General features: G+C 41.5%; 1 protein-coding gene across 5 annotated transcripts in view; it reads left to right on the top strand.

Annotated features, from left to right (window-relative positions):
* Nucleotides 1–27,375, top strand: part of KIF26A (kinesin family member 26A) — a 102,562-nt gene that overhangs the window by 7,122 nt on the left and 68,065 nt on the right. The gene's annotated exons all lie outside the window — the stretch shown is intronic.

Below are 27,375 nucleotides of genomic sequence, written 5' to 3'. Positions count from 1 at the left end.
CATTCATATTGTATTGTAGCTTAAGTTCAGGAAGTTCTTGCTGTCTTAGTTGTTAAGAGCTTCTCTTCCCAATTTTGTTGTTTTGTTTTTTCTTTTTGTCCCCATTGCATTCTCTGCACTGCAAGTTACATGAGATACAACCACTGGATGGCTTCCAAGGGCCTGAAGGACAAAGAAGCAAGTGTGGCTCTTTGCTGCTGGTGGGGTTTGCAATGTTTCTTCTCCAATACCTAAAAACCCCTGTATTCCCAGTTGCCCAGGTAAACTTGGCTGGATACAAAGGAACATGCTGCCAGCCCTGGTCTGCAGGGAGTCTCAGTGACCAGGACAGGTCATGCCTTGGGTTGCTAACGAACCATGAATCATTTGAGAGAGCTAAGCAAGTCTTAGCCTGCTGTATCCTAGTCAAGGCTCAGTGTTACACCAGCCAGAGTTTGAGGAAACCCAGCTTCTCCAGGAAAACAAAAGGAAGGACAGCAGCAGCTTTAGACATGCTGTTTATATGGATGTGTCTTACTGTGCAAATGCTGGATGGAACTCCCATCAATCCTTCTAATCAAAGTGATGGTTTCTTGGTGGCACACCTGTATGTGCTGCTGATTGCATCACCCGAAGGGGAGATCAAGAACAAAGTTTTGGGAGGGGCATGCTCTTTTCTGTGGGTTTCTCCTGTGTGCTAAATAACCCCCACCTTTCCATGAGTAGCTGAAGGAGGGTTGGTAGGATGAATGTTCACTGCATTTGTTTTCCCCATCCTTCTGCATTAATCCCAGCTGTGCCCTCCTTGTCCCAGAAGACTCCATCTTCTCTGCAGCTGCACAGCCACAGTCTGATTGACAGTAAGATAGTACTTTGACATCTGTCTTCTGCCAAACAACTAACAACATGTGGGTCCTGCCCAGTTTCTCTCAATGCCAGTTTGTGGAAGTTGTAGGAACTTGCTCTGAGCCTTCTACCTCAATTTCAGGTCATTTGACAGGTCCAAAAGCTGTTAAGAAGGGCTGGCAGCAAGGAGGATGGAAAGGAGGGCAATGAATCTGTTCTTATTGCTTTGGAAAACCAGGCCAAGGGGACAAGCATTGAATTGAAGACTGTGGTCTTAACGTGTGAGAGTCAGGTATGCTTCGTTATACCCACTGTGGCCACTCTGATGGCATGGTATCAGCAGGAGTAGTGCCAAGGAAAGCTTATGTGATCCCTGGCTGCCAGTACCTGCCTCCTCACTGTGGTGTGCACTGTTGGATGCTCCAGAAACCTGTGCTGCATGTGGGCCTGGGAGAGAGCTCTATGTCCTCACTGTTTGTCTGCAGGCTCATGCTACCCTAAAAGAGAAAGGATTCAGAGCATATGGGGACTTCTTGCAGCATTTGATGTGCATGGGAACTAGGTCTAAGCTTTTGGAAGCAAACTCTTCCTTCACTGAGTTTTCCTTCCTGTGCACATTATTTTCTGTTAATGTATCAGTCCTTACTATTGGGTGGCATGGTCACCTGGAATTTTGAAGTCACGATGGTGAGACTGCTGGGTCTTGGATAAGTTTGGGGTCCTTTTACTTAGGGGCTCCTTTTATTTTCATGGGATATCTTTCTGCAACTGGGTTGATACAGATAAGGGGAATTGAGTGGGAGAGCTGTCTTTTACAGATTGCTCCCTAGAGGAATCCAATTTTCACAGCTCTTTACAAGCACTAAATGCACCTCAAAATGTTCTACATTTAACATTTCAAAAATGTGTAAGTGGAAAAGTAATGTCTTAGTTAATAAATATGAAACTACGGGGCATTTTTTTTAAGATGCACACTTAATATTTAATTTTGTGAGAGAGACTCTTGCAGAGACTTGGCTTCAGGAGTGGAGTGCTTCAGGCAATGATCTCAGATGTGGATTTCAGGTACATGTGCAGTCTAATAACAGGGTTAGTGACAGCACAGTGTCAAATGTGTTGACACGAACAGTTCCCTTGTTTCAGTCAGTGCAGTAGTCCCCATGTGATATGATAGGCTGTGGAAACTAATTGTAATGAGTTTGTTTTAGACATTTAGGATTTTCAAGCATGCCCTTTTAAAATACAGGTGAGTGGGATTATCTTGCAGTTCAGAAGCTGGAGGCAAGAGACCAAGAGACCTTCTCACTAGGGGAATAGGGGATTGGACAATTAGCTGAAGGTACTGTGGTCTCCTGGGTAGCTGAGGGTAATTAGTATTGCTCTGGCTCTTTCTCTGGCTAATTCCTTCAGCACCTTGCCCTATTAGGAAAAAGGGAGGAAACACATATACCATTTCAAAATCCCAGGGGGTGGAAAAGAGCATCTGCTCCTAACATCTGAGGTTACTTTGAACCTGTTGAAATATGTAGTAGCTGCTTTATTGTTTTTGCCAAGGGTTTCCACCTACAGTGATCCCAACCTCTGACTTGTTAACAGTGAGGTTGTTGGAGGCAGTAGTCATCCTGCTCTTCCCTGGCTCACAGCACCTGATAGTGGCTGCTGCTCTGGACCTGGCACTGTAGGGTATAAGAGTGGGAATGACTGAAATCAGGGTTTTTTTTTTTCCCGAGACCAGGATCACCTGCCATATTCACAGTTGCTGTGTCTCCTGCTGCTCAGGTACCCCACTATGGCTGCCCTCTGTGGGCCTGATTTGTACTTCTCACAGTGACAATGCTGATGTAGAGAAAAGCTAATTAGTCCCTGGGTTTTCAGCTGGCAGATGAACATTTTTTTTTTGTGAAAAGTGAGCAGAGATTTTGCTTCACCCTGGTTAGATGAGGAGAATCTATCTGGAAGCATGTTCATGACTTATGGAAGATTTTTCCATGCCAGTGCTGTTGCCTTTCTCAAGATTGGATTACTTTCAGGAACTACATCTATTTGGATATTGCTCATATTGTGTATGGCCAGGCAGCTGTCCAGTTGAGAATATTGTATCTGCTTTTTATTATTTACTGGAAATCAATGGAATTTAATTTGTCTGGATTTGTCTCCTTGTCCTCTGACTTCAGACCTGCAGCACTGGAATAACTGTTTTGTATTTACGTGTCCAATATATCCCCAAATGGAAGACACCATCAGGAAGGTGGGAGTCTTGTCTGTTGCTGGCTGTGCTTGTGATCAGGAGCTGTCTGACTTCTCAAATGAGTGTCTACTAATTTTGTACAGATGAGTGGTTTATGGGAGAAAGCTTGTGCCTTATTTCCAGAAAAATCATGCTTCCTGCTCCCTCTATTAACTGGAGGAATTGTGTCCCATTGCAGGGATGCAAGACCTGAGTTAATCCCTAGATCTGTCGCTGACTTTGTGAATTTGGGCAAGCTGCTTAATAATCTTGTGCTTAGTTTCTCCTTTGCTCAGCAAAGAAAAAATGCTTCCATCTTTTGTCCATTTCCAGTAAAAACATTTTTTATGGTGGAGACTCTCTTCCTTGTATAGGATTGAGCCCCATCAACTGCTGTTCTTAGTAGAGCTGACTGCTCCTATAATATGTATAAGGAAGAGTATGTAACACAGGGACACAGAAAACAAGAGGCTCTGTGACCGGCAAATGAATTTTAAGGCTGGGTGTAGGGGAGGGGGTTCTGGGACTGGGGTCACTGCAACAGCAGAAACAGCAAACAAAGCCAGGGACTTCAGATAAACCATGAAGACAGTAACAGGTAGTCCTGAAAATCTACCACTTTGCCAGGAGGGGAGTGGTGAGGCTGTGGGAGGGGTCTGAAGATGCTGTGGTGTGTGTCCAGTTGGAGCTTTATTAAGTAGCAGGTATCAGATCAGCTCAGGTAGCAAGGATTAGAACTGTGCTGATGGTATCTAAAAAGGGTGTATCTATGTACTGTGCTGTGCCTCCCTGTGATGAAACTGGAAAGCTGCCTTGTGGAAATATGGTGTGGCCTTGTAAACTGAAAACTCTTCAGTGGCTTCAGTCCCTAATATTGCCGTTGAAGTTTATGTCAAAGTGTATTACTTACTAGTTTTTAATTAAAAAATTTTTATTTTTAAGCGGAAAGAAAAGTAAATTTTATAGGGGAACCTAAGAACAAAGCTTCAGATTGTTATTTCAATCATTTAGAATATGGTGGGAATATGTCACTTTGCAGGAGTAATGTATTCTTCTCTAGGATAAATTGAAGTGAATGTAAATCTTTGGTGTATAGTTCTTTGGACTGAATTCTTTGCTTTGAAGTTGTGTGAACTTTTAAGATGTAGCTGGCAGATGTTCATTTTCATGCTGGAGAAAGAATGTTTAGTGTAAATATATCCACCTATTTTAGGCAGCATAATGCCATTGTTGCGTGTTTGTTTTATCTCTAAGAATCTGACTGCTCTATACATCACTCTAAAGTGCAGTGAATCAGTGAAATCTCAGCACTTGCTCACAAAAAGAGGCTTAGGTGAGTACAACTATCCTTCTTTGAGTCAAGTCTTAAAATTCTTCTTTGATCAGCGTTCCTGGAGTTTGGCAAGCCGCTCCAAGTTTTGGCTGGGGCTGGGCTGATGTTACCATGTGTCAATACCTGTGCAGGATTGGTTGGAACACTGGACAGCTGTGGGGAAATGATCAGTTTTCGTTTAGCTCTTATCACATCTTCCCTGGAGGTTGCTGAGGGATTTTATGCTGCTGGTTGAACAGAATGGGAAGCCCTCTCTACAAAACTGAAATGTGATACTTCTGGCTAGGTTGGGCATTGACTGGCTTTCAGTATGAATGGTGAAAGCGAGGCATTAGTCCTAGTTCTCACAGCATTCAAAAGGTTATGTTTAAATGTGTTTCCTGTTTTACTGCAATTTACCATTTGTTACAATGTGGTTTGTGTCGCTGTCTGTGTGTATATATCGATCAGTGCTGATTATACTATAAATGGGCAGCATTTGACTTTGTGGTTTAAGTCATTTGGGAAGTCAGATGTACTCAGTTTGTATTGTACTCTCTTTTTTTTTTGTGTGTTGTTCTCACTGTATTGTATGTTGTATCATGCATTTACTCCTTTTGGCATTGCTGCTTTTCTCCTGGATCTGAGTACAGCAGTTTCCTACAGTTTGCATGTAGCTTTGTCAAGTAAAAATTCGTTTTCAGTGGTTTCCTGCTGCATTTGCATCTTATGTGGCTCCTGAGTTGTTCAGGGGTGGTAGCTATGCCCAGGTTACATCATGGGGCCCTCAGCAGAGCGATACTTTTGAGTGTGTTGGAGGAGATGAGACTGGTGAAGTGATTGAGATCAATTGCACTATGCTGGATTGGTGGCACATGTCCAGTTCCCACCCCAAAATAGGGCAGCAGTTGCCATCCCCAGACCATGAGCTGTCTCCAGGGACTCTGTGGAATGTGACAGTCGTTACAACTGTTAGAAACTCGAAGACAAACAAGTGCCTTACACGATCAGGAAATCTGGCCATCCTTGTTTCAATTGCTTTACTACTTTTGAGTCATCTGTTGATGGTTTCTCTAGTGCTTGTTGTGGAATGGTGAAAGCACTCTGCTTTTTTTCTTGGTAGCTGTTGGGTCCTCTTTGAGGACCTCTTTTTGTCCCTGGACAAAACATGCTGGTGTTGCCACAACCCCCCTCTTTAACACCAAATTGCCTAGCGTGGAGTGTAAAAGCAACTGCTTGTACGTACTTCCCAACTGCAGCCAGTGTATATGACTAATGGCACAGTTCCTAGGGGGGTTTAGTGGCCAAGAGGAAAACCCTATCAATGTGCTCTGTCATTTGTGGAGTGCTTGGTAGACATTGGTGTGGAAGTGGCTCCAGGTGCCAAGGTGACTGCCAGGCCTGGGTGACCAGTCACCAGCCCAGACTAGGAACATCCCACATGGCCTGTTTTCATACAAATAAGTGATTTTCCACTGCAAATAGGAAAAGTTGGACAGATCTGGTTTCTGTTCAGCAGGGGAAGCTTGACTAATGATGCCAGAGCACCTGACATCCAAGTGATTGAAGGAAGGGTGGGGAGGTAGTTGAGTGAGCTGATCCATGACATCCAGGACAAGGAGGGTTTTGCTTCCCATGTGGTGAGTGTGCTTAGGACAATTTTAAAGAGTATGCCATTGTCTGCCGGTGTTGGATTGTGTGTTGTATTGGCAGAGCAGCAGAGTTGTGCTAGAGTTTTGGCCTGGATTTAGTAAAAGTGATCACTGAGCATTAGGAAAAGAGATATTTTGCTGAGGTGGTTATCATTTGAGAAGCGTTAGCCATGTTGTAATAATGAATCACTTTTGTGCTGAACACATGTACACATGGTCGTATAGAGACTGGTTACCTCACTGTGAGAACAAGTGCACCAGCAACAGTGAGGAAACTGAGCTGAACCTCTGATGTGAGCATCACATAATCCCCACACATGTGCCATAACACTGTCTGTGCCATCAGGAAGAGTGGTGTTCCCATACTGCTGCCTGGCCCTGGGCCATCTGGTCCCGAGGAAGCACTCATTAATCGTGAGAAACAAATTTGCTCTACAAAATTTGGCCTTTGTAGGATGGAGGTGAGTGTCTTTGCCTCTGTCATTTCTGGGTGATGCTGGTGCTACTTTTCCAGTTAGTGAGTAGAAGGTGGAAGGGCTGGTTTGTCCCAAATACCCTTCTTAGAAGAGGTGCCTTAGCCGTAATATGACCTACAGGTGCTGCAGAGCTTTTGTAAGCTATCTTGAAAACTATTCTGTGGGTGAAACACAGGCCTGTAACTATTTTGCCTGTAGCTTGAAATACAAAGTTTAAACCCAGAATCTGCAGTTAAAATGTTCAGGTGTTAGTGTGACTTGTGTAACTGTAAACTGTGAACTATTTTTCTGTCTTTCTCTGAAGATTTTGTTGCAAAGACAGGGAAATACATTTGACATTCTTCCAACAAGCTCTCACATGGGTAATTTTGTGTGGATGATTGAGTGGCATGGAAACATTGTAAGATATTGTCCTTTTGTGGGTTTTATAAAGAGGAGATACAGTTGAAGTAATTTATAATATGCACAGAATCTCAGCAGTCTGCTGAGATAGCTTCTTTCAGCAACTACCTGTAAGAATAAAGTAAAAAGCATTTATTATTGATATTCACATTCCACATACAAAGAAATATTTCTTCTGATATTGTTAGTTTTTTATTTGTAGGCTCCAAAGGAGTATAGAGTAAGACAAATGTGTTCAAGGAAGAAAAATATATGAGTTAATATATTAAGTCTACATATTTTTCGTTTGATGGATATATGGTTTTTAATTACACCTTCATGTCTTGCATTGGGATCCCTGGGGGCCCTTTCTGAATTTCATACTTGTACTCTTATACACAAGAGATGCTTTAACCTGCCACCTCGTGCAGTCTTACTGCTGCTTGACTGACCTCTGGTGAAGTTACTTGTTATTCAAGTTTAAAATCTGAGACTTCAACAAAGAACCAAATTATTAGAAAAATATTTGTGTGATTGAGAGAGTTTCTCATCCTGACATGTTGTGAAACACAGGCTGTGAATGGATTTCTCTGATTTTCGTGTGGAAGGGTGGGCTTTGTGCTCAGTGTTTGCTCAGTTGATCATCAGTAGCAACACCCTGGCCTCAGCCTTACTGGCTCCCTGAGGGCAGTTTGGCAGTGGAAAGTAGTCATGTCTTTGGTAACAACCCTTTGGGGAGCAATGACTAGGTTCAGGGAAGAGTATTTTCAGCAATATTTCATCCTGAATCTGGCTGTTCATCTCTCTGCTTCTGTCTTCAGTTACATATGATGCTGGATTTTCATTTCAGAACAGTTTGCATCATGGTTCTTTTATTGACAGTGGAATCAAAAATGTGTTAACAGGTGGAAAATGAAGCCTGTTGGCTCTTGTAGTTTCAGTTGATTTACAAGGGTGAAATGAAGAGGAAGCCAGACTGCAGAACTGGGTCAATGTCTGTATTCCAAATCCATCTCTCTGCGTAGGTATCATTACCTCCGTCGGCTTTTTTTCCAGCACATCCTCTTCATTTTTCTGTTCAGTGAGAACATAATTACCTGTTTATGTGTATGTGTGTGGAAATAGTGCCAGGATCTGTTTGTTATAACTAAGACATAGCTTATTGAAGAGGCAGACAACCCAAGCTGGTAATATTCAGGCTGTTCAAAAGAAACTTGCTTTGCGACTGAGTAAGCGGAAACATTCAGGAACAACTTGAGCCCCCTTTCTCAGATTTGTGCTGTGTGTCCTTTTATTATTCTGGTCACGGCTACTTATAAGTACACACAGCTCAGGAGCAAAATAGCTCTGATATGTGCTGTAAGAATTTAGTTGAGTTTCAGCTTCTTATTGACAAGACTTTTGATGACATGAAAGATGTGTTATACACAGGGCTGGCTTTTCTGACTCACCCTGAGTTTTTCACTGAGTGTTTTATTCCTGTGAGAGGGCTTGACTCTTGTAGGATTGGGTGCAATCAGAAGTGTGGAGTAGATAGTTAAAGAACTGCAATGCAGAAAAAAGACTTGACCCTGAGAAGTGAACACAAATGAGAACACAAAGGCATTGTCCTCTGAGGTGGTACATTGGAAGATCATCACTTTTCTGTTTTCTTTTCGTAATTTCTATTTTAATTTCTCTCAATAGAATCATAGAACATCCTGAGTTGGAAGGGACCCACAAGGACCGTCAAAGTCCAACTCCTGGCCCTGCACAGGACCACATCAAGAATCACACCACACTAGTCCAGGCTCAATCTGATTTTTTCTTTCATCTTGCCACTGGAAGAACAGTCCTGTTTGCTAATATTGGAAAATAGTCCATGGCATTCCCTACTTTCTAGAGGCTGTGCTTGTACTTTCTTTGAGAAACCTTCACTAAATATAATGGAATAGAAATGGTTCACTTGCTGCTAAAGGAGGGAGGTGAAAAATGTCTATGATGGTTCAATTAGAAAAAATGTAAATCCACTGTGTGAAAAATCTACTTCTTTCTGTACCTGAACAGGATTCCTGAAGTCTGTGCTGGATTAAAGAGTTAAGGTAATCCTGATTTTACAGAGAAGTTAGTTAATCCAGGAGTTCTGTAGCTCAGCTGAGTACAATACAGGAGTGACATCAGTGAGAGATTAGAATAAGCTTTGTTATCTTCAAAGGCTGTTTACTTAATGGTTGGAGAATCACTGTGTTTGTAGGTAGAGGTAGGAAATGTCCTGGGGCAGGTAGGATCTGATAACATTACACAGAGCAGTAGTGTTTCTCCTCAAGCATCCCTATATTGCTCTGTGCTTCTCCCAGCCTGTTGGCTGCTACTGCTTTTGTGTACACCATCCCCACCGAGGTCTTTAAGAGACTGCCAAGGTAATTTTGGATACTAACCACTGAACCCAAGCTGTATCCTTAGCTTTTGGGTTATTTTTCCTGTGTCCTACTGACTTTGGCCCTATGTGGGGTAATTATATGGACAGCTTCTGGCTTGCTTTTTCACTGTTTGCCTATAATTTTTTCCAAATAATTTTCAGGGGAGATGTGCTTAGAGGTTGGCTTCTGGAGGCCTACCCTGAGTTTTATGTCTATCTGTGGGACAGTGGGGAGGGAAGGGAGAAGGGAATGGAACAGTGTGTGCTGTGTCTCAGTGCTGGGCTATCAGCAGCCTGTCCTGCTGCATGATGTGATGGGTACAGGGCCCATGTCATCCTGCAGGCTCTGCTGGGAAACACACCCTGTCAGGGGAGTGAGTCCGTCTGATAGATATTCCCACCTGACACTCAAACAGTGTAACAACCCGAGGAATCAACTTCTACCAATCCTGGAACAATATCACTTGTATTTTTCTTATGTATATACATCTATAAGTTTTCCTTAAAACATTGGTTAGAGATATTTTAAAAATCTCAGAGTTAAGTTCTGAGGATAGTTACCTATCCTTGGGTATTTCAGCTATTGCTCGTTATCACACGGAATACAATTTGGGTTTGGGTTTTTGGAGGGTTCCTGTACAGCTCTTGGGTATTTTCTGCAGAGTTCCTTTTGACAGCAGTGAAGGTACTTCTGATCTCCAGTAAAAGGACAACTTGCAGATTTATATATAAAAGCTGCTATAAACTTAATTTAGAGACCACTGAGATACATGTCCCATATGCAAATATTTAGCCATTTTTATTTTTTCTCATGAAAACATCCCTGTAAAAGTGGTCTTGAAAGCAAACTTTTGCCTCATTGGCATTTTTTTAAAAGACAAAACACAGATGCAGTGTTCCAGCAGATATATTTTTGTTCCCAGCTGTTTTGAATGCTCATTTGATCCTAAGTCTTTGTTCAATCCAGTTCTATGTCATTAATGACTCTGGGGTAAGTAGGTATGCAGAGCTGGAGGAAATCCTGTTTTATATGCTCCTATTCTAGGAGAGCCTCAGAAAGACTAACAATAATGCTTCTTGGTGAGGTAATGGGTAAACATAGTAAGAAATAAAACGTGCTTATTCCTTACCGAAGCAGAAAAATAGCTTATGAAGCATAATGTTGTCTTTGATAAGTGTAGATAATCTGACCTGCTTCAGTCTGTGGATTAAGACATTAACTGGGGAAGGTGAAACAGCTTCTTGTAAAGAACCAGTCCCTCTGGTTGTAAAAGAGGTGTCAGCAAATGTTAACGAGAATTAAAAAGAAGCAGGAGACCAGTCATAACCCAGCAGAGTCACTCGAAAGGCTTGCTGTGCCTTCAGTGGTCAGTTAATTCCCACCTGAGCTGGAGGGTTGCGTTGCTCAGTTCAGTGTTACGTGACTCCCACATGGACCCTGCTTGCAGTCAAGGGGGTGGGTGGTGCACAGCAAAGCTCTAGTGGAGCCTTGGATTTGTATGTGCCCTCTTCATGGTCCTTCCAAGATGCTGTGGGAAAAGAAAATAGGAGCATCCACCAGCTTTTCCTTCCATCTGCTGAATGAGTGAAGTTTAGTAGAAGTATTTGTTCTCAAGAGGAACCAGGTTTCTTGCAGGAATTTCTTCATCATATTCTTGAGGAAGTTAAGGCTGGATTTAAAGCTTTTGATCTTGGTCAGTAGATGGATAGCAGACAGAAAAACAGGATGGAATTTTGTTGACTTTTCTTTTTTGAGAAGAAAATGTGAAATGATGTAGTTTTCTGTCAGTAAGCTTCCATAGCAGCATGTGTGAATACAGTGAAACATCTGAACTCCAGCCCACTCACACTGTCTGTGCTGCAGGCTTCCCTTGGGACCCAGGGCAATTTAGCTAGCATTACATTTTTAGATAAGCTTACCCCATTTAGCATATGCATTTTGATCAGCATGTGATTACAGACTAGTGAGTTGCATACATATACACCAGAGCCCTCCTGTTGGTGTTCCTTATATTTGCACTGGTTTTATGTGCGTATTTACTTCAACCATATTTCTAATCCCTCTCTACCTTCATCTTTTTGACTGTGAAACAGCAGTGATCCTTTTTCGAGTGAGTAGGCAGAATCATACTTGCGACATAGTTTAAGACCACTTAGAAAATATAAACTTATTTAAGTGCCGGTGATTTATCTTGTTTTGTTTTATTTGATTTCTTAAATGTCAGCCACTCTGAACAGTTCCAGGATTTTCCTCCTTTATTTGGGAAGTGTCAGTTGATGAGAAGGCAGCTGGTGTGCTGAAAGCATCATTCCCTTAAGAATTTAGTGTGTGTTTAGCTGGGAAAAAAAGCCCTGTGACAGCTACCCTTTTGTTTTTGTTTTCTTTTTCCCTGAAAAGTTGCCGCCTCGCCTTGCTGGTTTAATGGTGAAAGAATGCTGCAGTGTTGTTTAGCTGTGCAGTGCCTTTCAGGTAGTGAGAGGTATCTGAGGAATGAGAGATCCCGTGGGAATAACTGGCTGGCACTTGGTTGACCTAAGCTGGCGGGTCTATACATAGCCCTGATTCCTGCCTGCCAGAAGAGCATCTGATGCAGACAAGCTGCTGGGTGTGTGACCCCTTTCGGTACGTGGGGCGTGTGTGGGCATGTGCCTTACTACCCATTCGGTGGGTGCGGCTGCTTCTAATGCTTCCTGGTCTGCTGTGCTCTTGGAGAAGACTTTTGACTTCAGGAAACCTTGTCCTAGGTGGAGGGAGCTGTTGGACCCCTGATGGTAGGAAGGAACTGGGATACCTGTGCTTATCTTCTGTAGAGGAGCTGCTGATCATGGCTCCCTTATGCAAAGAGTGCTTCTTGGTGGAGTATTTAGGGGAAGGGAGTGAAGGGGTGAATACACATTTGGCATCACAAGCTTATAAATGCGTTGTGGAAAGTGCAAAGGGGAGGTTGCTTGAAGCATCTCCCTCTCCTAGATCCCAGTAACTGTATTACTGGCTCCAAGAGGGGCCAGTAGGAGGGATGTGAAACCATCCATTAACCACTGCTTTCCAGAAACACTTGAGATCAGAGTCTTCTCAGTATGTATCACCTCCTGTGTATCTTGCTTGTTTCAGGTTATGTTGTGATGGCAGTCCTGATCATTATCTTATATTAATTTTCTAGAGTATGATGTATGTGGATACACCTACTGCGCTCAGAGATTTCACTGCAAGATTAGAGACATGTTTAGGAAATTAGTAATGAGAGAAAAACACGTAATTAAAAATGATATCAGTTTGGAAGCTCATCCATCTTCAGCCAGCTTGCTGGAAGAGAAAGGAGTCTTACACAATGCTTAGTGGTGGGAAAATGCATTTGGCTTTCTACATTTTAAACAGGAAGGAACTATTTAAATGACAGACTTACAATAGTAATTGGGGCATTTACTTGGGAACACTGGATCGCATACTACGGTTGCATAAGGTTGCGGTAAGTCTGTATAAAGTTAAAGCAGATCTCCTTATTTGCTTTCTTTTAGTGATGCCTTCAGGCATTTTTTTAAAAACTTATTTGGACCCTTTATAAAAGAATTGGGTCATTGTACAGAAATATGATTCACATTTTGAGGTAGTCAGATTTACCTATGCCAAATGTTGTCTGTAACATTATGAGGATGCACACTTAAAAATTTGTTTCCTGAGATGTGCAATTTTATGTGAAATGTCTTAAATTCAGAATCTGCAACAGACTTTTTGCTCTTCATCCCGAATGACCATTATAAAATTGCCATATGCCTAAAAATGTGCTTAGCACAACTGCAATTGTTCAGACTATGAATTTCCTCCCATTTTATGATGGGATCCTTATTTTAGAATAATTTTATTCTTTAGCAGTAGGAGAAAGACCATTTGGTCATATATGGTTCATTATAAAATGCAGTAACTTTTAAGCATTGCAGGCAGTACACATGCTTTATTTGAGTTTTTATGCTATTTTTCATGAACAATTAACAGCACCTTGTTGTCATTTTTGTCATGATATGTCCATAAACTCAATTATCTTTCTCTTTGGTCCAACTTATAAACACATAGAAAACCTAAGCAGATGTCAGAGCAATAACCAGGTGCACACTGTAGTACTTTGCAAACTTTTAATTGCTGCAGGGATGTTTCCCAGTTAATGGCTCTGTTTATTAAGTGCTCCTATCTGTTGTGTCTTGTTCAGGAGCGTGCCTTACATATGGTATTTTCAGGCTGAGGCTGGCTGGTTTATCCACTGACAGCCTTGGAATAACCTTACAGAGGGATGTGCTTTTTCAGTTATGATGTCTGTAGCGTAGTTAGCAAAACTGCTGAATTGCTTGTGGTGGAGGGTCCCGTATAATTTATGATTTTTGATAAAATCATTAGATGCTTTAGAGTTGTGATTTTGACACAGGAGGGCCTAGACCCAGCTGGGCCTATGGATCTGACCACTTTGGATGGAGCTTAAAGCACTCTGGTCTTGTGGAAGGTGTTGCTGCCCATGGCAGGGAAGTTGGAACTGGATGGTCTTTTAGGACCTTTGCAATCCAAAGTATCCTGTGATCTCTGGGTGGATGCTAATGATGGCTGTTGACCTGTTGAGAGATGACGAGTGTTATTATCTGAGGGGATCAACAATCGGTGAGAGGGTATGAGCAAAGTGGTATTACCAAAGACCAGTAGTTCTTGATGGGGTTTTAGCAGGGAGCCATCAGTTGGTGGCCAAGGGACCCCATGTGTCTGGGAGCTGAAAGTCAGCCACTGTGATGGAGAGTGTGGGCAGCTCCCTGGCATTCCCTGTTATGCTTACTCATGGAGAACTGGCCTTCCTTGAGAGGTATGAGGGGAAGCACAGTCTTGACAGCCACCTTGGGGGCTGTGCTGTTGTGCATGAATGGGGAGATATGGATACGGTCCAAGAATATCTCATGGATGCTGGCATCTCCCCTTCCCTTTGAAAGCAAGTTGTTAAATGGAAGCATCCTCAGTTACAAAGGAGTTCCTGGGAACTGCTAATGTAGTTTGCTCCCCAAATCATTAAATCCAAAAGATATTCCCTCGTGCATCTCATGAGATACAAAGCATAACACAAATTTAAGAAAAGGAATTGTATTCAAGATACAGTGTCGCCAGTTGCTCTCTGCTCACTGCCCAGAAGCAATGGCACAGTGGGAAAAGAAGATCCTGGGTTCATACCACTGTGCAGACCTGCAGATTTGTACCCAGACTAGGCCAGGGAGCCAGGACTGGGTCTTTTATTAGAGATAATATATATTGATGAATCAATGAGAGAAAATATCTCTTCCCAGGAATTAAATAATTGTTTCCTTGATGAAAAGACCCAACATCTGGCTCTTGTGTCTCATGTATTTTGTCATGTAGATGTGTTTGCTTTGTTCCTGCAGTAACGTTAACTTACTAATGTATGAAGCTGTCTCCAGGTCAGTGAAAAACTGCATATAAATCTTTATTACGTGTACTCGATTGTCTTTAACTCTTTATAAGGTATAATTAGTGTCCAGCAATCATATTGCTGTGCTGTTTCTGTGATTACACTGGTAGTTAGTGTGTAGTGCAATTCTGGTTTTATAGACTGGAGCTAATGCTAGCTTGATTAAAATAAAGGTTAAACGTCGGCCTGTGTTGTTGGCCAGTTAATTTTCTCACCTTTCTGCTACCCAGTTTCATTGCCTCCTGCACTTCTGAGATGTGACTGCCAGCCACCAAGTGGCTTCTGATTAAAAAGCCACAATCTTTAATATGCAGTGCTTCATGCTGAAGTGGTGTCTGTGATGGGAGAGAAGAAATGGATTGTGGCAGGTCTTCAAGGACAGTGACTTGGCGAAGCACTAATACCTAGAAATGTTTTGATCCTATTGTAATGAATAGCTGCTAGTTCCTGTTGTTGTTTCTGTTTTGATTGAGTGCCCAGCTGGTGTGTGGTGCAGATAGGATGTTGGGGCAGGGAAAGGAAGTAACTGTCGAGAGTGCATCTCCCTTAGGAAAGAAGGAATGTGGAGGCATGGTAGAATTGGGGTTTAAATAGCACTTATTTTTCCTTGGTTTTCATAGTGCACTGACCATATGCAATTTTCCACATGCTGGGTAATGGAAAGTTGGCCCCAGAGGAGGTCACTTTGTAAGTCAAGTTTGGGATTATAAAATCAATCACTCTTGGGTCATTAATTGGTGTGGAAGATAGGAATTTCCTATACAGTATGATAAGTTCATTGGTTTTCTGGCAGTGTGTGTGCAGTGCACTGTTTAGCCAACGATATTCTTTCCTGATTCTGTTGTTAACTCAGGAAAAGCATCAGGTCATTTATAGCTACACCCAAATCACTGGTTTGTTTCTGAGTAGTAAGGGGAGGGTGGAGGCAGTTTAATGTCATTTAGAATCTACATGTGTTTCATGAAGTTTGTTTTCATCTCTTTGAGGCATAATAGCAAAGCTTGGAAGCCACGTGGGAATGGTGAAGATTGATTGCACTTGGTGTTAAGCATCTCACATCTCTGAGTTTATATCAACACAAGCCTTCTTCCAGCAGCAGCATCTGGCTCATTGGCAAGATCTGTGGACAGTTGTTCTGATCACTGTGGAGATGCCTCTGGCTGTCATGTGGCTGCTGCCTTGGCCGTGCTGCTTTGTTTTTCTAGCTGGTCCTGTTTTAATTTATTTATTTTTTGACTTACCTTTGATTCTGATGAGTTTCTCCTGAGATTATAGTCTTGAATAAATCTTGCCTAACTTTTTCATGCAGGGACTTCCATGAGATGCTGGTGTTAAGTTATTTCAGTGACTATTTGCTGATGGAGCTTGGAGCAGTAACATCCCAGCCTGTACCTTGTGTGCAGGTTTTCCCTGTGAATCATAGCATCAGTCATGTGGGGAAAAAACACTCATCTTTGAGGATATCCTGCATAATAGGTTTCTCTGAGACTAGGGCTGCAAGTGTACATCAAATATTAACAGTACACAGTCAGTGTCTGGAATGGTGCTGAGGGTCCTGGAATCAGCCACTTGGATTTTTCAAGTTGGCTGCTGGGAGTAGAGTTTCTGGCCCAGCTGATATACACTTGCATAGGAGCAACGAATAATGTGTGTTGGCTCTGGATTTACGTTAGCTCAAGTGCTGTCCCAACCTGTTTGATTGTATGTTTTTTTTATTCATACACCTTGTACTTTAAAAATGTGATTTTTTTCTTCTCCCCCCCTCCCCCCAGTATTGTGGCTTTGGAAGACATGTAGGCTTAAATAAAAGTGTTTCTTAAAATACAAAAGCATCTACTTTCATTAAAGAAGCCTATCAGGATCACTACTTTTGGTGATTGAAATTAGCAGAGCTGTGATGTGCAGGAGGCCGGACAAGATGGTTATCTTCCCTGGCCTTTAATGATCTGTAGAACTGCTTTAGTGCTGTCCACAATGGTAGCTGTTTGACAAGCTGTCAGATTTTATAATGATATTAGCAAGGCATGATTACACTCACTTTACTGGTTATAAATGTGTATTTATATCTGTAGTAATAATACTAAGACAACTCGGGTGGTGGGGTTTTTTTTTAATGATTTACTGCAAATTCGACACAGAAGTTACTTCCACAAAACTTCACTTTAAAAAGAAGGGGAGAATTTACACACTAAAATTTAACTTAATTAATCATCTAATAACTGCAAACATGCATTTTGTGGGCATTTTCTGAAGTGGAAAGACAAGTTGGTGAAAGAATTCACTGCTAATTTGAAATTAGGAACAGGGATGCTTCAATTTAGAGGGGGATATAATGACTTGACTTTCAGTATGAATGTTGCCATGGACTACTTTAGGTCCCGGGTCCCACTCTGGGGCTCTAATTTCTGTTCTTAAAAGAACCCTTTCTTCCTCTGTACTTGGTCTTTTCCAGCAGGTGATGAGGCAGCTGCTTTTCCAAGGTCTCAGAACACAAATTAAAATAAAAACATCCTTTTATGTAGTACCTTCAATTGAACGGAAGCATTAATGTACCCTATGATGTTAGGCATTGTCTACATTTGTGGAATTTCTATAGAGGCAGTGTTAGATACAGTAAATGTTTAAGGGCCCTGTTAAGTGTGACTGGTAGGACAAGCTAGATCCTTTCATCTCTTAGTTGCTGTTTTTAATAGGATCTGGCTTGAAGGGTTTTGAAAGTTGTTGCCAGGTGTTTGATTGCTGCTGTGTCTCAGGAGATAAGGCTTGTTTTGTGTATGTGCACTTGTGAGGAGTTTACAGAGATATTTTTGCCAGTCATCTGTGGGTATGTCTACATGTGTGTTAGCTACAGGCAGATACAAGCTCACTTTGCTCATGGGTTTAATATGTTTATATCCTGTGCCTTAGCAGAGTTTACAAACCCTATTAACATGGGTTTTGAGATACTTTGAGCATGGGTAGAGTGCGTTTTTGTCTGCCCGTGGGCATAGCCCTATCGATTTATGTTTGTAGAAGGAAAACCTTAGGCAAAGGGAGTTGCTCCTCTTGGATTATGCTATCCCTTTGGATGGCAAGAGGTTGCACAGCTTGCAGTTTTCACAGGACCACCGCAGGGCTTCTTAGCATAAGGATTACAGGTGGGTATTGATCACCAGACTGTTGTTGTTCCGCTCACACAAATGTGATTTGCTGGGCTGATAAAGGCAATTCCTACTTGTTATTTAGGTTGCATAGAAAATGCACAATGCCTTTTGGTGCCCAGTCAGGCATTTTAAGGATTCAGGGATGGATATATGCTTTGTTGTCAACAATGCAGTACAACCACTGAAAGGCTTGTTACAAGACTGTATGATCAAAGGATAGCAGCCAACTTACAAAACGTGGTATTAGGGAAAACCAAAGTACTCTCATGCAAAGTGATTGATTGATCTGACATAGGACAGCTAGAAAACAGTAGGTTTGTAGGTAGGATTATCTAATACTGTTCAGGTAATGGCTACTGAAGGCCAACAGTCTCAGCAAACACAGCAGGAGTATCTGCTCCTAATACAATCTTGTTCTTGCTATGAGACCGACATGACCTGGCAATGTGTGCTTGCAGCCCAGAAAGCCAATTGTATCCTGAGCTGCATCCAAAGCAATATGGGAAGCAGGTCAAGGGATGTGATTGTTTCCCTCTACTCTGCTCTCATGAAACCCCACCTGCAGCACTGTGTCCAGTTCTGGGGTCCCCAATGTAAGAAGGGTGTGGACTTGGAATGAGTTTAGAGGAGGCCATGAAGATGATCAGAGGGCTGGAACACCTCTCCTCTGAAGACAGACTGAGAGAGTTGGGGCTGTTCAGCCTTCAGGTACTGGAAGGCCACAGTTAGGTCACCACAAAGCCTTTTCTTCTCCAGGTTGAAGAATCCCAATTTTCCTCTTAGAAGAGGTGCACCATCCCTCTCATCATCTTGGTGGCCTCTTCTGGACTCACTTCAACAGGTCCATGTCCTTCCTGTGCCTGGGACTCCAGAGCTGGATCCAGTACTCCAGGTGGGCTCTCATGAGAGCAGAGTAGAGGGAGACAATCACCTCGCCCAAGCTGCTGGCCATGCTGCTTTTGATGCAGCCCAGGACACAACTGTCTTTCTGGGCTGTGAGTGCCCATGGCCAGCTCGTGTCCAGCCTCTCATCCACCAGCATCCACAAGTCCTTCTCAGCAGGGCTGCTCTCAATCTGTTCAGCCCCCAGCCCGTGTTGATACTGGGGGTTGCCCTGACCCAGGTGCACCACCCTGTACTTGGTTTGTTAAACCTCTTGAGATTCCCATGGGCCCACTTCCTGATCTTGTCCAGGTCCCTCTGGATGGCATCCCACCTCTCAGGTTTATCAACAGCATCACTTGGCTTGGTACCACCTGCAAATTTACTGAGGCTGCACTTGATCCCTTTATGTCATTAATGAATATATTAAATAACAGTGGTCCCAATACGGACCCCTGAGAGACACCACTTGTCACTGATGTCCATCAAGATGGAGAAGTAGGAGTGGCTGGACTTGCACCATCGAATTTAGGCATCTCATTTGTATTCAAAAGCTACCCCTCTAACTTGTAGGGAATGAAATGTAACAATGCTATACTTTGTATCTCTAAGGGAAGATTGAAGTAAACTATGTATGTTGCATAGTTAATGATAAAGAAAGTTTTAGATATGGTAGTGATGGGCTGTGAGAATTTGACAAAAGAAGAATTATTCAAGGTGTATAGACGGTCACAACTAAGACAAGAAGTGTGGAATTTAATATAGGAATGATGTAAATTGGAAAACTTGGTGCAAGCAAGACAGTATAGGTTACTGAATAGTCATCTAAGGAGAGCAGTATTTTGAAGTCTTGTATTCCTTGTCTATGGCAGTTGGACCCAAGCAACAGGTTTGTCTACAGATGTGTTACCCATGTTTCCAAAACTAGGATCATAAGAACATAGGGCTGGGAAAGGATCTTCAGATCTTTAAAAAGTAGTCCAGTTTCCTCCACTGAAATGGGTCATCCTATCTCTAGATCACCTCCCACTGATGTTTTTTGCCTGCTCTTCAGAAACTGTCTCAAAGGAACAAGATTTCTCAACATCATTCTGTAGCAATTGCCAATATTCACTTGGCTTTGAAAGTTTTTTCTTGTCATCTCTGCTGAAAAGTAGTATGATTTCTATTTTCCCTTCTCAAGTGGATATGGAAAGTAATTTGTCACCAGTCTCTTTTCTACCACTTTTTGTGTACTGAAGGATTTTGATCAATTTTCTCTCTTCTAAACTAAATAAACCACACTTCTTCTAGCTTCCTGCAACATTCTCGTTTTCTAAACTGCTTTTTGTCCTATAGACACTCCTCAAATGTTCTGTCTCCATCTGTGTTTTATATGGCTGGGATCATACTTCACCTAATGAGATTCCATAGGAGGATCATTTGATTCTTTGGGCAATATTCTCTACCTGCATAAATCCCTTAGTATCTGCATACTTATCTTTTCTTTCTAATGCAAGCTGGGGCCAGCAGAATGGGGTCAATTACTTCTATGCAGCAGTATTGTATCTGAAACTAAGGGACAAGCATGGACATTGCTTCCATCCAAGTCCAGAGATACTGGAGGCACAGGATCCCACTTTCCAATAGGTAGCTGATGACAGATTTCTGAATTTACTTGCTGAAGTTCCTCTGCTGAAGAGTGCTATTTAAAATGGATTCTTGGATGGCTTTTTTTTAGAGCAGCTGTGGGATGAACAGATTGGAGAGGGAGGTGGTGTCTCACATATGTGCCACCTAGTAAGCAAAGGATCTGGAGCAGATTCTTCAGGCAGAGTGTGGCCTGCTTGTGGTTGAGGAGTTAGAGATTCTCTTCATCATTCCTTTTCTATTAATCCCTGTTTAGAAGGTTGTTTTGTGGTTGTGTTTTCTTTTTTTTTACCCCCTTGATTAAGCCCCAGCAAGAAGAAAATGGAAAAACTCTAACCCACTACAGTGCTGCCCAAATTCAGATGTAAATCCAAAATTTTTTAGCCAAAATGATTTTTTTTTTTTTGGTAGAAGCAGCTAAACTGAGACAGTGGAACTTAATTAAGATGCAGAATAAGTGAAATCCACTTTTTTAATAATAAAAACTGCATGGCCTGCTAACTGTGCACTGTATGCAGCAATTTGTAGCTTGCAAGAGGAGTGCACAATGGGCAGCCTTTTGGTTGTGAAAGCTAAATCGTTCCTGTATGGTCCTCAAGTATTCATTTACCACGTAATTGATAAAATGAGCGAGTGAAAGAGACACTAGGAGAGAGTAATCCAATGCCAAGCACTGGTTTTCGTAGTTGATTTTAAATCTACATTATGTTAATGACGTTCATTTGGAAAATGTGTCCACTCCCTAACTTCTGCCACTGAGCGTTCTCTTAATTGGATTCAGATGGTTGGACTGAAACAGTTGCAGGGTTCATATACATATACAGGTTCCAAGCACTTTGTTTTTTTTCCCTATTCAGTCTTTCTGAGCCAGAGTTGCTTTCACTGTGGCTGGTGTCCAGACGTTCTCGAACTCCCTCGTTAAAGATCTGTCTGATGGAAATGGGCACAGTTCCGCCGGGACAAATGTGCTGAAGATCTCATCTGAGGCATGACTCCTCTCCATTGGGCTGGCTGGGTTGGGTTGCTGGTCTCTGGCCAGAGTTCATCAGTGAAAGAGTTCATCTTGCCAGGCTTACATTGCAATTTGTCATTCTGAAAACACAGGCTGTTGACTAAATAATTCTAATAGTGGGAACAGCCTTTTGTTTCCAGTAAAATGATATTAGGAGTTGATGTTTCAGAGGCATTTTGACAAGGCAGCATGTTTCTCTGTAGAGGTGCTGTGCTATGATTTTCATCCCTATGCTGAAATTCAGAGCTACTTTATTATCTGAGCAGCCTGACTGAACTCAAACTGTATGTGAAGTAGAAGTATTCAATGTGGTGAAGGTATCAGACAGCATCATTTTCCCAAGAAGCTGTTCTAACACATAAGTACGTGGTTTGCTTTGAAGAGGAAAGAAAAGTTGTGACTTTCTATGCAGTTGTGACTCTAATAGGCACAGTTCTTATAGTCTGATTTACTGTGCTCACAGGCTAACCAAAATTTACTCTCTAGTTTCAAAGAAAAATAATTATGGATGGGAAACTCTTTAAATAAAAGTGTCTAATTTCTATCAGATGTTTTTGTGTGAATTTCTGAAAGAACTTCATCTAAGCAGCTATTTCTGAAAGAGGAGTCAAACAAAGACTTTTCAGACACCAAGTGTTGTGTAGTGATAGACGTGCAAGTCTTTCCCCAAACGCTGCTGTTCAAGGGGATAATACTTTGTTGAAGGTTTATAAGAAATATAAGAGGAGAATTAAAAAAGACACAATGGCTGTTGGAAGACGGTGTTTTCATATGAACAAAATCAGTACTGAATTTACATTGTGAAGTTGTAGTAAGCCACAGACCCAAGAGGGAAAATTAAAAGATTACTTAAAACCAACAATAAACATGCAAATTAAAAGTCATCAATTTTAAATGAAGTCATGCACTATTAAAAATAAGCACAAAATTACATACTAGTTTGGATGTGTAGTTTATAGAATACAACAAATGTTAAAATTGAATGAAATTAAGAAAAACATTTTCCAAAGGCAAGTAAAATATCTGTTTAATTAGATTGTAAAGAAAGAAGATTAAAAGTAATATTTTGTGAAACAGTAATTACTGTTTTTCAGAAGTAGTGAGGTTCCTGTGTGTTGATCTAAATTTAACGGTGATAGCAGATCTCTTTGGGGTCTTTTGTTTTGTTTGTGTCTTTTAATTATTTTAAATGGCAACCACCACCTTTATTTTGTTTTCTTTGCCCTGAACACACTGCATGGCTGTTTGCTCTAATACTCTGCCAGCTCATGAAAGTAAATCTGGGAGATCAGCTCATACCCTCTGGTTCTGGAAGGTTAAAAGCCAAATCATTGCAGGGGACTATACAGCAAGATAACAGGAAAGGCAGCTGAAACCATTGGGAGGTGGGTTGAGGTGCTGATGGGAGCCTGAGATGTAAATAAACCAGATTGCTCTCATTTCCTCTTTCCACTGTATTATGCATTCCAATAGCACTATTCATCTTTATGACAGACACCTATTGCTTTAACTTTACTGCGGGCCACTGAAGTACATTAAAGTGGGCAGGAAATGGAAATAAATAGAGTTCAGTGGAGGCTGCCGGATAACTAAACACACCACAGTCATTTTTAGTGTGGGGGTCATGCGTTTTTTAGCAGATTTATCATGTTGCTTGACTTTTGTTAGAAAGATGGGTGCCGTTTAAGAGATACAGTATCCTTTTTTTAAGTAGGAAAAGGTGCTTGGATACTTTGTTTTCAAACTCTTTGGGATACCAGAGAGAAAAAGAAATGGGGTTGAGCCTCAGCTGGGTAGAGTCAGTGGGATATGTCTGTATGCACTACCTCAGGTTGTGGTTAGAAACAGAATAATGTGATTGGAGATGTGAAGAAATCCTGCTAGCAAATAGAATGGGAGGAGGACCACAATCCATTGGCTTAAATTAATCTTTCACCTAAAGGTAGTGAGGCATTCCTGTTGGGAGGCCAAATGGAATTTGGCCTTAAAAATGCATTTGCTTGTTTTTTAAATGCCTGCACATTTTGCTCACTTTGGAAATGTGGGTTGCTCTTCTGCTTATTCAGAGGGATGTTTTCAAGGATAGCAAAGTTACACTGCAAGTTCCAGATACCCTTAACCAGCGGGAGATAGGACTTCAGGTGAATTCTGTTTTTGTGAAGGCTTCATGTGTTTGTTTTTCCTTGATTGTTTATATTCTGATAAGATTAAGTCAGTTACGTGAATGAATTCACAACACAGGTTACTTGAAGACTTACACCTCATATTTTTACTCCCTTGAGATATTCAGATAGTTGGAAACTTTTCTTAAAAAAAAAATTAATTATTAGCACTGGTTTTTTTTTTTTCTTTGATTACACTGAGCAGCCCCTGGGTTTGCTGAGTATAATGCTTTTGTATTTTGGGTTTTTTTGACCATGACTGCTTTATAGTTGAAAGCAAGCCTCAGCCTTTAAAGTATTTGTCAATATAGAAGATAATAGTGGATATTTCACAATGTCATGTAAGATAAAAACTAATTTGTAAGCAGCGCAGCAGAAATCTGGAAAGACAATTAAGACAAAAAATCGTTAACATTGATTCTTTTGCACTGGAATAGTACATTCCTGTCTCCGAAAGCATCCTTTAAAAACGTTGTTCACCTAGGTCTGTGTTTAATTATGTATTATAGTGTGACATTCAGTGTTTCTTCTTTCTTTTTAATTATATTTATATTAAGAATTTAATTCAATTCAGAATACTGCTCCAGATACGCTCGCATTGCAGAAACTATTGCCAGGCAGAATTGCAGGTAATTACTGAGGCTGGTTGTTGGCAATTTGACTTTTTCATCATTTGTTCGTCATCGTTTGTTCGCACTCTGTGGACAGTTCCTCACTGAAAGGATTAGGTTACAGATGGGTGGGTATTACTTCAGGGACTTCTTAAGTGAGAATCCAGATGCTTTTCTGCCTCCTTTCGTCTTGCTTAGTTTGGGAGTTAGAAGTCAGTAGCTGCAGGTAAGTTTCAAAGCTTGTATCTTTGTTTCTCTTATGCAATGGAAAAAAACTCTATATTGCTCCTTGTTAATTGAACAGAAAATCTAACTGCAAACTTTAAGTTAACTTTAATTTAAGAAAATTACAGATGGAGCTAAAATGTCCAAAGAATCTACTGGAAGTGCAGTATCCCTGACAGACTGTTCTCAGAAAAGTTTAGCTACAAGAAGGTAATTTGTTATTTCATGCTTTAAAAACCTGGCTATGGCTTAGATACCTAAGCTGAAGGAAGGTTTTTGGAGATATTGGCCTTTGGTCACATCTCAGATGTTTTGAATATGTGTGTAGTTTCAAGGGCAGTGGTCTCGGGCTGTGGTGTTTTACAGTTTTGAGATGTGAGTTTTGTTTGTGTGCCCCACATGGTGTTACTCGAATAGCTGAAGCCCTGCTTGATCCTCACTTGCCTTCATGTGGAGGCAGCAGAGGTAAAGTGTACGTTAGAGAGGGAAGCGTGAATTACAGTGACTGTTTCTTTCTCTCTGTTATGTGTTGCTGGATGTGTTTTCAAACCTGTGCTCATTTTCCCCACTCATAATTTCAGAGGTAAAGCCTGAAGGCAGGCTTCAGGCTAAATGTGCTGGTGTTGAAGGAAATGTTTTTTTTTTGCCGTTTTTCTGAGCTGGTTTTCTGAGCTTACTGTCCTGCCCAGTTGAGCTTGGAAGGACTTGCAAGTTCTTCTTATGTGGGCAGTTTGCATGTGTATGTTTAATTTCCTAGCAGCAGTTGGCAAGCTGGCTCGTGTCTGTAAGAACTGCTTGCTGAAAAGCAGTGGTAAATTCAGGCATTTCAGAAAATTTGTCCTCATATAACAACACGTAATTGTCTCGTGCCTTGACCTTACTGGGGGCTGCTGGGCTCCCCAGTACAGTTGCTCCTAGTGGGACCACTTATTTTACAGTTCTAACTATTTGGATATCTAAAATTTGTATGCATAAGTTAACAAGTTGAGTCTGAAATTAGGGTTTTGGTTTCTGCAGTAGGAGGGGAAGCTGTGAACATTACAGCATCACAGTATTTTGCTTATCCTGCTTGTTCAGGAGGTAAGAACAGCATTTGGAAAGTAGGTGTGACAAAGACAGCATAGTTTATTTATGCTGTGGAGGAACAAAAGAGTCATGTTCTTTGTAGCACAGCAGACTAAAGTGGTTTAGGAGCACTGTTTGGAATAGAGGCTTGTACGTTGTACATTTAGTTTTTGCACCATTCCCCCCAGCGATTTGCACACCCCCTTTGTCTGGGCTGCCTCTCTGCTGGTGGAGCTGCAAGAAGGATGGCTTTAGCTGCTTCACCCCTCCTGTGTGTGTGTCTAACACATTTGGTCACTCAAGTTTTATTTCTTCCCTCTGTAAAACATGAGAGTGTAACTTCCACTCCAGCCTTGTTAGGGCACAAGCTGCCGAAGCAGGGGCTCCCCAGGACCAGGCATTGTCACCGGATAGTAAAACCTCTTTAATGGGGCTGGCTAAACTTTTAAGTTATGGCTAATGTTTTTAACAGTAACTTGTGTTTCCTCTGGCCTTCACGCCCAACCATTAGCCAGGTGTTTTTGTTGCACAGAGTGGAAAAATAAAAGTAATCTAACTATCCAGCTGGGCCCTCACTGAGGTGCTGGAGGATGTTGGCCACAGATGCAAACTGGGGGTCACAGAGGCTGGTTGAGTGGGTTAAGAGACTCCTTGTAATGCCTGGAAAAATATAAGCATTGGAAATGAGATGCCTTTTTTTGCCATAAATAAATTACAAGGTTTAAATTTGGCATGCTATGTGCCCATATGCTTTTGCTCTGTGTAATTTTCTAAATATATTATTTTCTTTAAATTTATTTTTGTTCCCCCCCTTTAATATGGCATCCACTTGATTTCTTTGTAACTGCAAGACAGGCCTGACTCTGATGTGCCTTATGCTGTAAACTGTGTTTATGGAGCTAGAATTGGGGTCATTAATTTTCTTTACATCAAAAGAAGTAATTTCTTTTAAATGAGAAGCCTGTTTCACCTAGTAATTCGCTTTAATTGCTTATTTGAAACTTTTGACATTTGATAGCAATTTAAACATTGCCAGATGAGGCTCATGCAATTCGGGAACCTGCAGGTGCTTCCTTGTGTGCCCAACTTGGATCAAAGGGGTGAGCCCAGGGATGTGCCTGGCCGCAGACGGGGCACCCAGTGCTGGAAGGTGCTGTGTTCTGGGGCTGTTTGAATAGATGCTGTGTGTCAGCCTCAGCAAGAATTTGCTCAGAGGGCTCTCTCTTGGAGAGGTTTCTGTGGAGCACAGAGCATGGTGTTGTTTGTTTTTCTTGGGAGATAGACTGTGTGGCCTTTGTTTTGCCTAAAGCTAAATAGTGCTTGCAGCACTAAGTCTCTGTGTTCAAGTCTAACCAATAGCACTTTCTGCTGAAGGGTTAGAAAAAAGTGTCTAAAATATTAATGACTCCCTTTTTTCCCTGACTAATATCTGTTAATTTAGTATTATCACCTTTTGGGAGGTTTGGAGGGAAAGAATTTTCCTCCTCTTGAAGGGTAAGCAAATGGTGCAACTTCAGAAGCGTTTTTATTAGGATCTAAACCTCAATGAAGAGAAGAGACAAAAATGAAACAGTGTCTTTCACTTCATTTTTTATATTGATTCACTAATGTGAGTGCAATTTATTGTTCAATCAGCAGCAGGAGTAGCTTTTCTTAGCCTGAGAAGTATTTTTTTTTAAGTCAGTAAATAAACAATAATTTAGATTATTGCGGAAGGAGCAACTTTTGTTAATGGCTTTTGGCTGTGGAATGCTAGATATACTCACAATGGTTTCTATCAACACTCTGTGTGTCTTGTGAGAGATTAAAACTATTCCAGGAATAGTCCAACAGCTGAACATGAGATGAATTCTGTGCTGCTGCTGCAGAAATTAGGTAGTGTTTTAGGACTTTCTGAATTCAGAGCAAAGCAAAGTACCAGT

Source organism: Pipra filicauda, unplaced genomic scaffold (assembly GCF_003945595.2).
Source record: "Pipra filicauda isolate LSUMZ 115617 unplaced genomic scaffold, ASM394559v2 scaffold16_size7369187_pilon, whole genome shotgun sequence".
Lineage (NCBI taxonomy): Eukaryota > Metazoa > Chordata > Aves > Passeriformes > Pipridae > Pipra > Pipra filicauda.
This window is presented reverse-complemented; position numbering and strand designations above follow the sequence as displayed.